This window comes from Oratosquilla oratoria, chromosome 15, assembly GCF_046742065.1.
Source record: "Oratosquilla oratoria isolate Oo_2021 chromosome 15, ASM4674206v1, whole genome shotgun sequence".
Classification (NCBI taxonomy): domain Eukaryota; kingdom Metazoa; phylum Arthropoda; class Malacostraca; order Stomatopoda; family Squillidae; genus Oratosquilla; species Oratosquilla oratoria.
Window position 1 is genome coordinate 7,796,153 of NC_134791.1, and position 12,500 is coordinate 7,808,652.

A 12,500-nucleotide genomic window follows, 5' to 3' on the forward strand; every position below is an offset into this window, starting at 1 on the left:
GTGGGGTCCTGTCTTTTACTCTCCAATAACCATTCATAGCTTCAAATTCATGCACTGAACCTAGATGTGTGTATGTGTGTGCGCGCGTGTGTGTGCGTGTGCGTGTGCGTGTGTGTGTTTAAAGGGGAGAGAGGAGAGAGAGGAAATAATTACAAAGAGAATCAGAAGGAGATAACAGAGAAGCTTAATAAGAGTTTAGACAAGCGGGGACGTGTGGGTTCCGAGTTAAGAAATAAACCACTAATTAACCTGGTTCAGGTTGCTCCAATTACCACTAATTACTGTGACCTCGTTACCACGTGACCCCTAACATGAACCTCTTCAGCTAGGACCGCGACCCCATTGATATTCACGAGATTGTTCACCACGATAGAAGCGCAGGTAAACTAATGAGTAACATCTCAATTGGTTTTATTTACACTCTGTTTGTAATGTTTTAGAGTAAATATATATATATATATATATATATATATATATATATATATATATATACACACACACATTTTAACAACCCCAATGCACTTTAATTCTAAGCCATCAACATCGGGAGACCGAGTGGAGGCCGACATGCAGAAATTGAAATGCGGTTCTACCAAGGACTCGAACTCAGCAATCACATGACAAGTGGCGTAGTAACTTACCACTATATACTGTATATAAAGGAAGACAAAGAAATAACATCAGTAAATTTTATTTTGGTTATATCAACTTTATTATTTGAAAGCATGGCGACCCTACATAGGGAAAATGTTTACTGGGGCTGTGACCCCCTTAGGTTGAGAAAGGGCGTAGTGTAGCATGTTGTGAAATTTGTGTAAAAAAAAAAAGAATTATTCAGGACTGTATATGGACAAAGGAATTTCATGTTTTCTAATGTATATTCACCTTTTTATATTTATATTACATATTTCTCTCAATCTACATTCTACCTCCACCTCCACTCCCCACTTCCCCGCTACATTCGCCCCTAAGTATCTAAAGCTATCCACTTCCTCCAGTCTCTCTCCCTTAATACTCACTTCCAACTTGCTGCCATCCTCTCCCCCTATACATCTCATCACCTTACTTTTACCTACATTTATCTTCAACTTCCTTCTTTTACAAGCCTTCCCAAACTCCGTCACCAACTTCCTTAATCCCTCCTCTGATCCTGCTACAAGCGCAGTGTCGTTAGCAAACAACAACTAGCTTATCTTCCATTTTTTCTCCATTTTCTTTAACCATCTCCAATCCCCGACCCATTACCCTTGCATTTATCTCTCGCACCACCCCATCCCTGTACAAATTGAACAGCCAAGGCGACATGACACATCCACGGCGAAGTCCCACCTTTACCTCAAACCACTCACTCTCTCCATTTCTAATTCCAACACAGGCTTTACTACTCTCGTAAAAATTCTTGACTGCTCTTAACAGCTTTCCTCCTACCTCATATATCTGCAAGTAAATGCCTTGGAGGATTAAAAAGTGTAGACAAGTGGGGACGTTTGGGTTCTTGAGTTAAAAAGTGTAATGAGAAATAGACATTTGGTAATGGATGCTAAGAGGAGATTGTATGAAAGGGTGATCGTGCAGACAGCACTGTATGGGGCAGAAACATGGAACATAAGAGAGGAAGATTTTAAGTGTGTTTGAGATGAAATGTCTGAGAAGTATGATAGGGGTTACTAGGCTAGGTAGAGTGAGAAACGAGGAGGTGAGGAGGAGAGTGGGGTGAAAAGGGAGTATGGAGATGGGGGTTGATGAAAGAGTATTAGGATGGTTTGGACACTTGTAAAGAATGAGTGAAGAAAGATTAGTAAAAGAGGTGTGGAAGGCAGAGGTGGAAGGAGTGAATATGAGGGGGCGTCCTAGGATGACATGGATGGATGGGGTAAGAGGGGCATTGGGAAAGAGGGGAATGTCTGTTGAGGAAGGATGGGAGAAGACAGAAGATAGGGGTGAATGGAGAATAGTTGCGTATGGATGATGCTGTGATGCATGGAAGGGAGTGGGTGAGGAACAGGGAGTGAGGGAGTATGTGTGAATGATATTTTGATGCAACCCGAAGGGATTTCTCCCCGTCTTCTCTTTTTCTGCATGAGGGGACGGAGAGAGGGGGTCGCCAATTAAATGAAGCGGTTTTGCTGTGGATGTGCTGTGTCTTGCTGCATTTCCTTTGATCAAGGGCAGTGGGTGAGATGCAGGGATGACCCGTCATCCAGGAGGAGCCAAGAAAAGAGGGAGGGAGGGGTGGCGAATGGGAGTGGAGTATGTGGGGATGGAATGGGTGGGAGTGGATTTATGCCTTTTGACTCTGGCTACCTCCCTTGTAAAGGGAAAAAATTGGCATGTGTATGTATGTACAGTATGTATGTATTATATATTTCATGATTTATTTTAGATTCTATATTTCATCATTCTGGTGTGTTTCTACATTTAATTTTCTTTTAACTTTTTTATTTAATTTTTTTTATTCATTTTAATAATAATAATTATTATTATTATTATTATTATTATTATTATTATTATTACTATTATTATTATTATTATTATTATTATCTTTATTGTTATTATCATTATTATTATTATTATTATTTTTTTTTGTATACTGTATATATATATTGGATTAAGATTCGAAGAGAAATAAGAGGAACTCAGAGAGAGGAGAGATATGAGGAAAATGGGAAGATGGGAAGATCTCATACTCTTAATCCAGTTAAGTTAAATTTTAATCTCTTTCAACATGGTCGGTATACTGGGGGGGGGGAGATAGACCCCCTTTTTTAACCCAAAGAAAGAAAACCGTTATCGGTATACTCCAACATATATATATATATATATATATATATATTATATATATATATATATATATATATATATATATATATATATATATATATATATATATATATATATATATATGCGTAAGCAACCACTGGGAAAAGTAAACTAACGAAGCAGAGCGCTTTCGTATAACTACATCTTCAGTGCTGATATATATCTACAAATTCAGAAAAATTACTTTTTGTAAAAAATAATTGTGTGTTTATTCTGGCTAAGTCTAGACGATTTTAATCAGCAGAGAAAGCCTCCCCACCCCCTCACCCCACCTCCACCCTTTCCCCCAACAACGTCAAAGGCATAATGATCATTTGCGTTCAGATTTGGTGTCATTTTGAACGTAGAGGCAAGATAAACAGGAGTGACAATCAACATAGGGAAGCTGTACAGTTGTGGGCTAAAGTCATGCTCTGCGTCTGTTACGTATGGACAGATCCCCTCTCCCCCTCCCCCTCCCCCTACCCCTCCCCTATTCCCCCCTTCCCTCCCTCTCTTTTCTTACATCCTCACACTTTTACTCCCCCGCCTCCTCACATTCCCCCTCTCTCCCCCTCTCCCCATCCCCTTTTCCCCCTCTCCCTTCCTCATTTCCCTTCCTCCCCCCCTTCCTCATTTCCCTTCCTCCTCCCCCTTTCTCCCTACCCCTCTCCCTTCCTCCTCTCCTCCTCCTCCCCCTCTCCCCCTCCCCCTCTCCCTTCCTCCTCCCCCTCTCCCCGCCTCCTCCACTTTTCCCCCTCCTCCTCTCCCTTCCTCCTCTCTGCCTTCCTCCTTCCTCCCCTCTCCCTTCCTCCTCCCCCTCCCCCTCTCCCTTCCTCCTCCCCATTTTCTCTCCTTCCTCTCCCCTCCCCTTTTCCTTTCCTCTTCCTCCTCCCTGCCCCTTTCCCCTTCCCCTCCTCCTCTCCCCTCCCCTTTTCTCCCTCCCCCTGTCCCATTCTCCCTCCTCCTCTTCTCCCGTTCTTCTCCCCCTCTCCCCTCCCACTCCCCCTCACCCCTTCCCGTGTCCACCTCCCCCTTCCCTCTTCCCCCTTACTTGCCCCCTTTTTGTACCTCATTACACCCGCACTTTTATTCCTCATCCTCCCCCTATTCCCCCTCCCCTCTCCCCTCCCCCTTCCCCCTCCCCCCTTCCCCTCCCCTTATACAGTCCTTTACCATCTCGTTAATTTTTTTATGATTCCCATTTTCAATTTATTTATTTGTTTATGCATTTCTTTATTTGTTGTCTATTTAATTGTTCATTTATTCGTTTACTTATTTATTCATTTATCTATCTGTTTATTCGTTTATTTATTTATTTATTTATTTTAGTCTTTGTATCCCTCTTACACAACATCTGCCCACGTTAAAGACCAAATGGTCTCTATCATGCCAAGGCTGTGGTTCTGGGTGCTGCATCCATACATCATCCATGGGCAATGGATTCACGGGAAATGGATTCAGTGGATGAACAAACACCGTCCATGCATTGGGGACGGAAATGCATTGGATGTCAATCCTAACTTAGGCGGCATTGGTGGGGAATATTTGCATTAACATCACTCTATAGTACTCAACTATTTTTTTTTTTTTTTTTTATAAAAAAATGATAATGAAATGAGTATGTAAATGGTGGAGGTGTCTGTCGTGGTGTTTTAATTGTTATGTGATTTTTTTTTTTTTTGAGGGGGAGAGGAAAAGTGAAGGAGAGAGAGAGAGGTCAGGGAGAGAGAGAAAGGGAGAGAGAGGACAAGGGAGAGGAGAGGATGGGGAGAGGGATACGGAGAGAGGGAGAGACAGACAGACAGAGAGGCAGAGAGAAAGAAAAAGAGAGAGAGAGAGAGAGAAAGAAAGAGAGAGAGAGAGAGAGGCAGAGAGAGAGAGAGAGGGGGGAGAGAGAATGGAGGAGAGGGAATATGAAAGAGAAGGAGAAGGGTAAGGAAAAGGAAGAGGAAGAGGGAGAGAATGGAGAGAGAGAGAGAGAGAGAGAGAGAGAGAGAGAGAGAGAGAGAGAGAGAGAGAGAGAGAGAGAGGGGGGGGAGGGAGGGAGAGAGAAATAGACAGACACACAGACACATATAGAAAGCCACAGACATATACAGACACATAAACAGAGACCAGAGTCAGACAGAGTTAATATTAGACAGGGAAAGACACGGACAGTAGGAAAACGTACAGACAGACAGACGTGACAGGAAAACAGACAAGAGAACAAACAGACAGACATGTAGATAAAACCTACAATGTTCATCACCGTTACTGTTCCCGTTGAGTGTTGTCATGGATTTTGAGAACAATTTTCTATGACAAGCTATGATGAAGTAGTGCCAACAATAAGCCTATGACAACAATCCCCCCTCTCCCCATCTCCCCCTCCCCCTCTCCCCCTCCTCCTCTCTTTCCTACGAGAGGGGAATGCATGGCTGTTATGTGACAGGTAGAAATGTGTCTATATCAAAAAGAAAGAGAGGGAGAGAAAGAGAAAGGCGGAGAAAGAGAGAGAGAGAGAGACAGACAGACAGACAGACAGACAGACAGACAGACAGAGTGAGAAAGTGCGTGAAAAAGAGAAAGAGTGAGAAAAGAGAGAGCGACAGATACAGACAGAGAGAGAGAGAGAAAAGAAAAAGAGATAAAGAGAAAAATTAAAAAGAGAGAAATAAAGATAAAGAGAGAGAAGGGCAGACACAGGTAGACAAAGAGAGAGAGAGAGAGAGAGAGAGAGAGAGAGAGAGAGAGAGAGAGAGAGAGAGAAAGATAAAGAGAAAGAGAAAGAGAAAGGCAGACAGAGAGAGAGAGAGGTAGACAAAGAGGTAGAGAGAAAGAGACAGAGACAGGCATAGAGAGAGAGAGAGGTACAGAGAGACAAAGAGAGAGAGAGAGAGAGAGAGAGAGAGAGAGAACTAAGTGTGGGAGTTATGTTTAACCTTGAAAAGCAAATTAATGCTCTTTGCAAAAAGCACGTTGCAAATTTAATGCCCCATATATAATGCAAACTGCAATGGACCTATTGTTAATGGTTTGCAAGAGAATATTTTTCTTCTCATTTTCAGAATCACAATAATCACAATTAACAAGAGTAATAACATCATTCCCACTTGTTATTACTAACGTTACCGACGTGATTACTAATTACCCCTTTGTCAAATTTATCTTAATCCTGTTCGGTAACGTAGTAATCATCGGTTAAAGTTGTTGCCTGTTATAATGTATTTCCTTAATTTCATTTTTTTTAATCCGTTTTTATTTTGTTTTGCTATATTTCTGTTTATTTTTTCTTGTTCTTATTGTTGTTTTGTATCTAATTTTGTTTGATTTTATCTTTTTTATTTCTATTTTATTTTTATTCTGTTTTTGTTATTTTTGTTTTTATTTTATTTTTATTCTATTTTTATTTTTTTATTCTATTTTATTTTATCTTTATTTTATTCTATTTTATTTTTATTTTATTTTATTTCATTTATATTTTATTTTTATTTTATTTTATTTCATTTTTATTTTATTTTTATTTTATTTTATTTTATTTTTATTTTATTTTTATTTTATTTTTATTTTATTTTATTTTTATTTTATTCTTATTTTATTTTTATTTTATTTCATTTTATTTTTACTCAATTTTTTTTATTGGAATCGATGCCTAAAATTTCTACTAATCTTTTCTACTATCCCGCTTATCTACTATCCCTGTAGGATAGAAACGCTAGTTACTACTGTCAAGATACTAATGAAGGGTCCATTCAAACCTGCTCCCATCCCTCAATTGCATTAAAAAAATCACCTGCCGACACGCAGAAAGAAATGCATATAAACCTCAGAGGCTATTTCCTTAACCTGAATAAAAATCATCTGACGGCACACATAATAAAGACTCGACTCCCAATCGCTGGTAGAAGGTTCGTCCTTCCAGGAGGAAGGTCCTTGAATAAAATCGCCTGACGGCAACGGGGGTCAAGTTAAATTTGATCGAGTAAACATAGGATAATGTATGAATGCATACGGCCAGCAACGGGGATGGAATGGTAATGTATTCATCCATTTAACTTATGCAAATAGATTTTTTTTACCCCATGATATGATGGAAATGCTCTACATATTGTATGACAGCATATGCTATTGTATTGACGGGGAAATTCATGTAGATAGAAAGATTGTGTCCAGCGTTCCTTTCTGCCTGCCGTTGCCATGGCAACCGAATCATTTAGCGTAAACTCTCTCACGGCCACGATAGTTTAGGAAATTAATTATCTTTACGTGCAAGGATGAGGCCGAGCGTGGAATTGTGTTATTCACCATTCACCATGGTCTTGGACCACGTGTTGGACTCGTGATCGACAACTATTCCCCTCCCGGAAGAGAGCTCAGAGCTCATGTATGACCCATCTATGGGTAATGCTGTGACCTTACACGCGCACACACACACAACTCCCCACCCATGAGAGATGGAGTAACGGCTCGCAGCGCAGGGATACTGAAATTATTTCAGCCCTGGGTGGGATTCGAACCCGGACCGCCGTAGTGGCGGCCGGGAACTCGACCAACTGCGCCATCGAGTCGCATGTGTATGTGTACGTGTGTGTGTGTGCGCGCGTGTGAATTTATGGTGCTCATCACGTTTTGTATAAGATCAAACAAAAAACAAAAAACAAAAAAAAATGTACATCAAACAGATGAAATAAGACAAAATTGATAAAACGAAATAAAACAAAGAAAAGCAAAAGATCAACACGAAAAAACTTGGCCACTTCGTCGTTCATTGAAAAGAAAGGAAAAAAAAAAAAAAAAAAAAAAAAGAGAGAGAAAGAAAAGCAAAAATGCAACAGAAATAATAATCAAAAACCAAACCCGAAGAATCAAGAAATGGAAAATACAAAATGAAAAGATTTACCAAGAACTCTGGGGGAAAAAAAATCCAGGATGGAAGGAAGATAATTGATTAAATTAAGACAGATAAAATGGAGATATTCATCGAAAAGAAACGCAAAGGCAATTAAGCAAGACAAGGAAGAAGATCTTTTATTCCAATACATGTACAATGTACTACCCACTACCCCAAGTACATGTACATTTCTCCCCTTTCCACTCCTAAGTACTACAGTAGTACATATCCTCTTGGAAATTGTTTTGCGATGTGGGCGGGTTAGGCCCTCTTCACACTAGCGGTTTCAACCGCGACGGTTCAATTACAATGTAAATCAATGGAGGCGTTCACACACAACCGCGCAGTTTTTCTTTCACTATACGGTACCTCCGCTGTTTCCGCGCGGTTCAAAACAATAGTGCGAACAGACGCTTAGTTACGACCTCGCAAGGTTGTTTACATCGTAAATTTACGACACAGAAGTGGAGCCGACTGTACGGACAACTCCGATTTTATGTGAGTGAGAGAGGGAATGTGAGAGTGAGTGTGAGAGATTGAGTGTGAGAGTAAAAGTGAAGGTGAATGTGAGATTGTGAGTGATAGAGTGAGAATGAGAATATGAGTTGTAACGCAATGATTATTGCGTCATTGTTTTGTGTGTATTTTTTCATGTATATCTTTATTGTATTTGTATGTTTGTAATTGCGAGCTGCACGAGTAAATTATGATGTAAAATACTTTATTTATATAACACACGAAACTTTGTATGTGCCCATTTAACTGCGTGGCAATTCTGACCGATGTACGGGCCGATTAGAAGTATTGTTACCATCCGGATATGCCAAACAACGCAGTCGGGAAACTCATAACCACCTCCTGTTTCTCGGAGTACTCCCCCCCCCCCGCCGAAGAAGACAATTCAAGCGCTCAAGCAAACTAGGCAAGTTTCCGGCAGCTGTCTCGAAGTGCGTAGCTTGAAAGAGCTAGTTTTCAGCCTCTTCTTCCATCGTCAAGTATGCCAGCTCGGGTCAGTGACTATAAATAGTCTGCATTTACCATTTTTATTCATATTTTCCCTATTCAGTCTCCCATAGACACATATCTCTGATTGTCTTAGTCTCATAAGAAGACTCTGAACTTTCCTTTTACCCCTGTCATTGATTACATATATCTTTTATTATCTTAGTCTTATGAGAACGCTCTTAGAAATTACCAGTTGTTCATTTCACACCCCCTGTGTCTATTAGGGTCATTCTTATTTGTCTAACACTTTTATTATGTGATCGCCTTTTTTTATTTCTCATATTCGTATGTTATATGTTTACATATGTTGGTTTAATTGCCCCCAGCTTCCCATTCTTTATGTACTATTGTATTATACCTGTATTGTTTTATTCTCTCAATATACTTGTTAGTTACTTCCAAGTTTAATATTTATTTCTGAAATCTCCTGTCTATGTTACCTTTTTACTTCTAGTCTTAGTTTTATCTAGATACAGACCGGATAACTAAGTCTAAAGTTGACTACTAGAAGTAAGGTGACACTTGGGCAGTGGTGGGCGTTGCGATAAAGCGATAATATCGCTTTAACCGAATTTATCGCTTATCGTTTATCGCAAGACCGGAAAAAATTATCGCTTATATTTATCACTTTCAAATTTCCCGCGATAAATCCAAGATAAAGTAGAAGACGAAAAACCGTTACGGCGGGAGGTTACAATAATTAAATGTTATCGCTTTATCGCTTTGTCTTTATCGCTTTATCGCAAAATTGATCGCTGCCCACCACTGCACTTGGGTTTCCTCATCATGACAGAGCAGGTGAGAATATGAGTGTAAATGTGAGAGTGATGGTATGAGTGAGCGTGAGAGAGTGAAAGTGAGTGTGAGAATAAAAATGAAAATATATGTGAGAGTAAAAGTGAGATTGAGACCAAGACTTAGTGAGAGTCAGTGAGAACGTGAGGTCATAAACTAGACTCAAAACATGATTTCCCCTTTGAAGTATTGAAATCACCAAAATTGAACCAGAATAAAATCAATAACTTAAACCATTATGCAGAGCATGCCATAACATCCTCATCACTGTAACACAAAGTACATACCCTGTGACATTACTTCTTACTTTGCATTGGTTTTAACACAGTGCCCAACCAATTATGTCGAATGTAATGCATACCTCCAATGCGTGTAATAGATGATCTGTTGAATTTTATTTCATTCTTGAAATAAAATGATGCAAATCCAATGTAATTATTGTTGAGTACATATTACATCAGCACACTAAAACAGTGCTATTGATGTTACAGTAGTGTCGCTTATTAAAACATTCAACGAAATATATCAAAAGCTGTTCAGAAATTATTTTTTTAATGTCCCACTGAGAGTAGCATAAATGAATATATTATTCACATGAAAAGCAATTAACTTTCCCGGTAATTATGTATGCATACACACACACATATATATGTATATACATATAAATGTATATATATATATATATATATATATATATATATGTATATATATTACAGGTGAAAAGTGTAATCACACTTTTGTCAATCACATGAAAACCACTGTTGGAGTAAAAAAAACTGGAGTCGGGGAATCTATATATTTTGATTGTAAACTGCAATCCTCTATTGAAGAGGATTGCAGTTTGCAACCTAAATATATAGATTCCCCGTCTCCAGTCTTTTTTACTCCAACAGTGGTTTTCATATATATATATATATATATGTATGTATGTATGTATATAAAATGTATATATATGATATATATGTATATATATATACATTATATATATATATTATATACATTATATATATATATATATATATATATATATATATATATATATATATATATAGAGAGAGAGAGAGAGAGAGAGAGAGACATTGGGACAATTGTGAGAAGCTACTGTAAAGCGAAACCGGTCAGGAATAAACTCAATAATCGGATGAAAACCCGTGTTTCACCCCTGTACACACACACACACACACACACACACACACACACACACACACACACACACACACACACACACACACACAAAAATATATATATATATATATATATATATTATACACATACACGGAAGTGTATAATAATTCTAGTACAAAGGGGATAGTAACGGTTTCCGGTGGTCTTTGACTATTGATGACGTTGCAGTGATGCAAACGATGCAGCCGCGGGTTCGCCCGCGTCATGGATTGTCGAGAGGACTATTGCAATACTCTCTCATGACAATTCAATATTGCAATTGATTTTATTGCTGATAAACGCGAAATATTACCCCCATGTATGGAAAAATAGATAAATTATATTTGTACTTTTATTGTCTTGACGTCATGCGATTTTATTCCTCTGTGACAATCGTTCTCTCTCTCTCTCTCTGTCTCTCTCTCTCTCTCTCTCTCTCTCTCTCTCTCTCTGTGTGTGTGTGTGTGTGTGTGTGTGTGTGTGTGTGTGTGTGTGTGTGTGTGTGTGTGTGCGTGTGTCTCTCTCTCTCTCTCTCTCTCTCTCTCTCTCTCTCTCTCTCTCTCTCTCTCTCTCTCTCTCTCTCTCTCTCTCTCTCTCTCTCTCTCTCTCTCTCTCTCTCTCTCTCTCTTGTGTGACTTTTACACAGTGTCTGTTAGTTGTCTGTAGCTTGTTTTTTGCATGATGTCTGTTAGGCGTATATAGCATAATGTTTGCACAGACAGTGTCTGTTGGATATATGTAACGTGATTTTTGCACAGACAGTGTCTATTCGGCGTCTGTAGTGATTTTTGAACAGACAATGTCCGTTAAGTGTCTGTAGCGTGATTTTTGCACAGACAGTGTCTGTTAGGTATATGTAGCGCGACTTATTAGGCATGATATCTTAGGTGTCTGTATAGGTTGTCATTTTTGAACATGGTCTGTTAAGTGTCTTGTGTGATGTTTTAACAGACAGTATCTGTTATGTGCCTATAGCATGATTTCTCCAGAGTGTCTGTTAAGTGTCTGTAACGTGATTTTTGCACAGACGATGTCTGTTATGCGTCATTTGGCGTTATTTTTATTTAACAGACAGTGTCTGTTTTCCCGACATATTCTGTGTTGACACTGAGCATTTGCTTTGGCCAATAAAAAAAAAACATATTTTTATTGTTTATGTTCGTTTCATGATTATTTTTCGACGAAAAACGGCCAATAATTCCCCCTTACGGTAATTACAATGACATTGTTACGAGTCATCACAGATGATGTGATGTCACAGGTGATGTGATGTCACAGATGATATGATGTCACAGGTGATGTGATGTCACAGATGATGTGATGTCACAGATTATGTGATGTCACATGTGATGTCACAGATTATGTGATGTCACATGTGATGTCACAGATTATGTGATGTCATGCATGTTATGTCACCGGTGATGTGATGTCACAGATCATGTGATGTCATAGATGATGTGATGTCACAGAGGATATCATGGATGATATGAAATCACATGATGTGATTTGTGACATCACAGATGTGATGTCACAGATTATGTGAGGTCATGTATGTGATGTCACAGGTGATGTGATGTCACAGACGTGATATCATGGATTATGTGAAGTCACAGATAATGTGATGTCACAGATGACGTGATGTTACAGTTGATGTGACGTCACAGAAGATGTGACCTGGAAGATGTGATGTCAGGGATGACGTCATATAAAAGATTATATGGTGGCATGGATGATGTGATGCCACGATGTGACTCCGAGGATGATGTGGTGACATATGTAACGTGACGTCATACATGTCTCAATTGACCTGACGCGAAGAAAGGCTAAAGGTCAACTGTGTCGACCTTGAATATTTATTTCT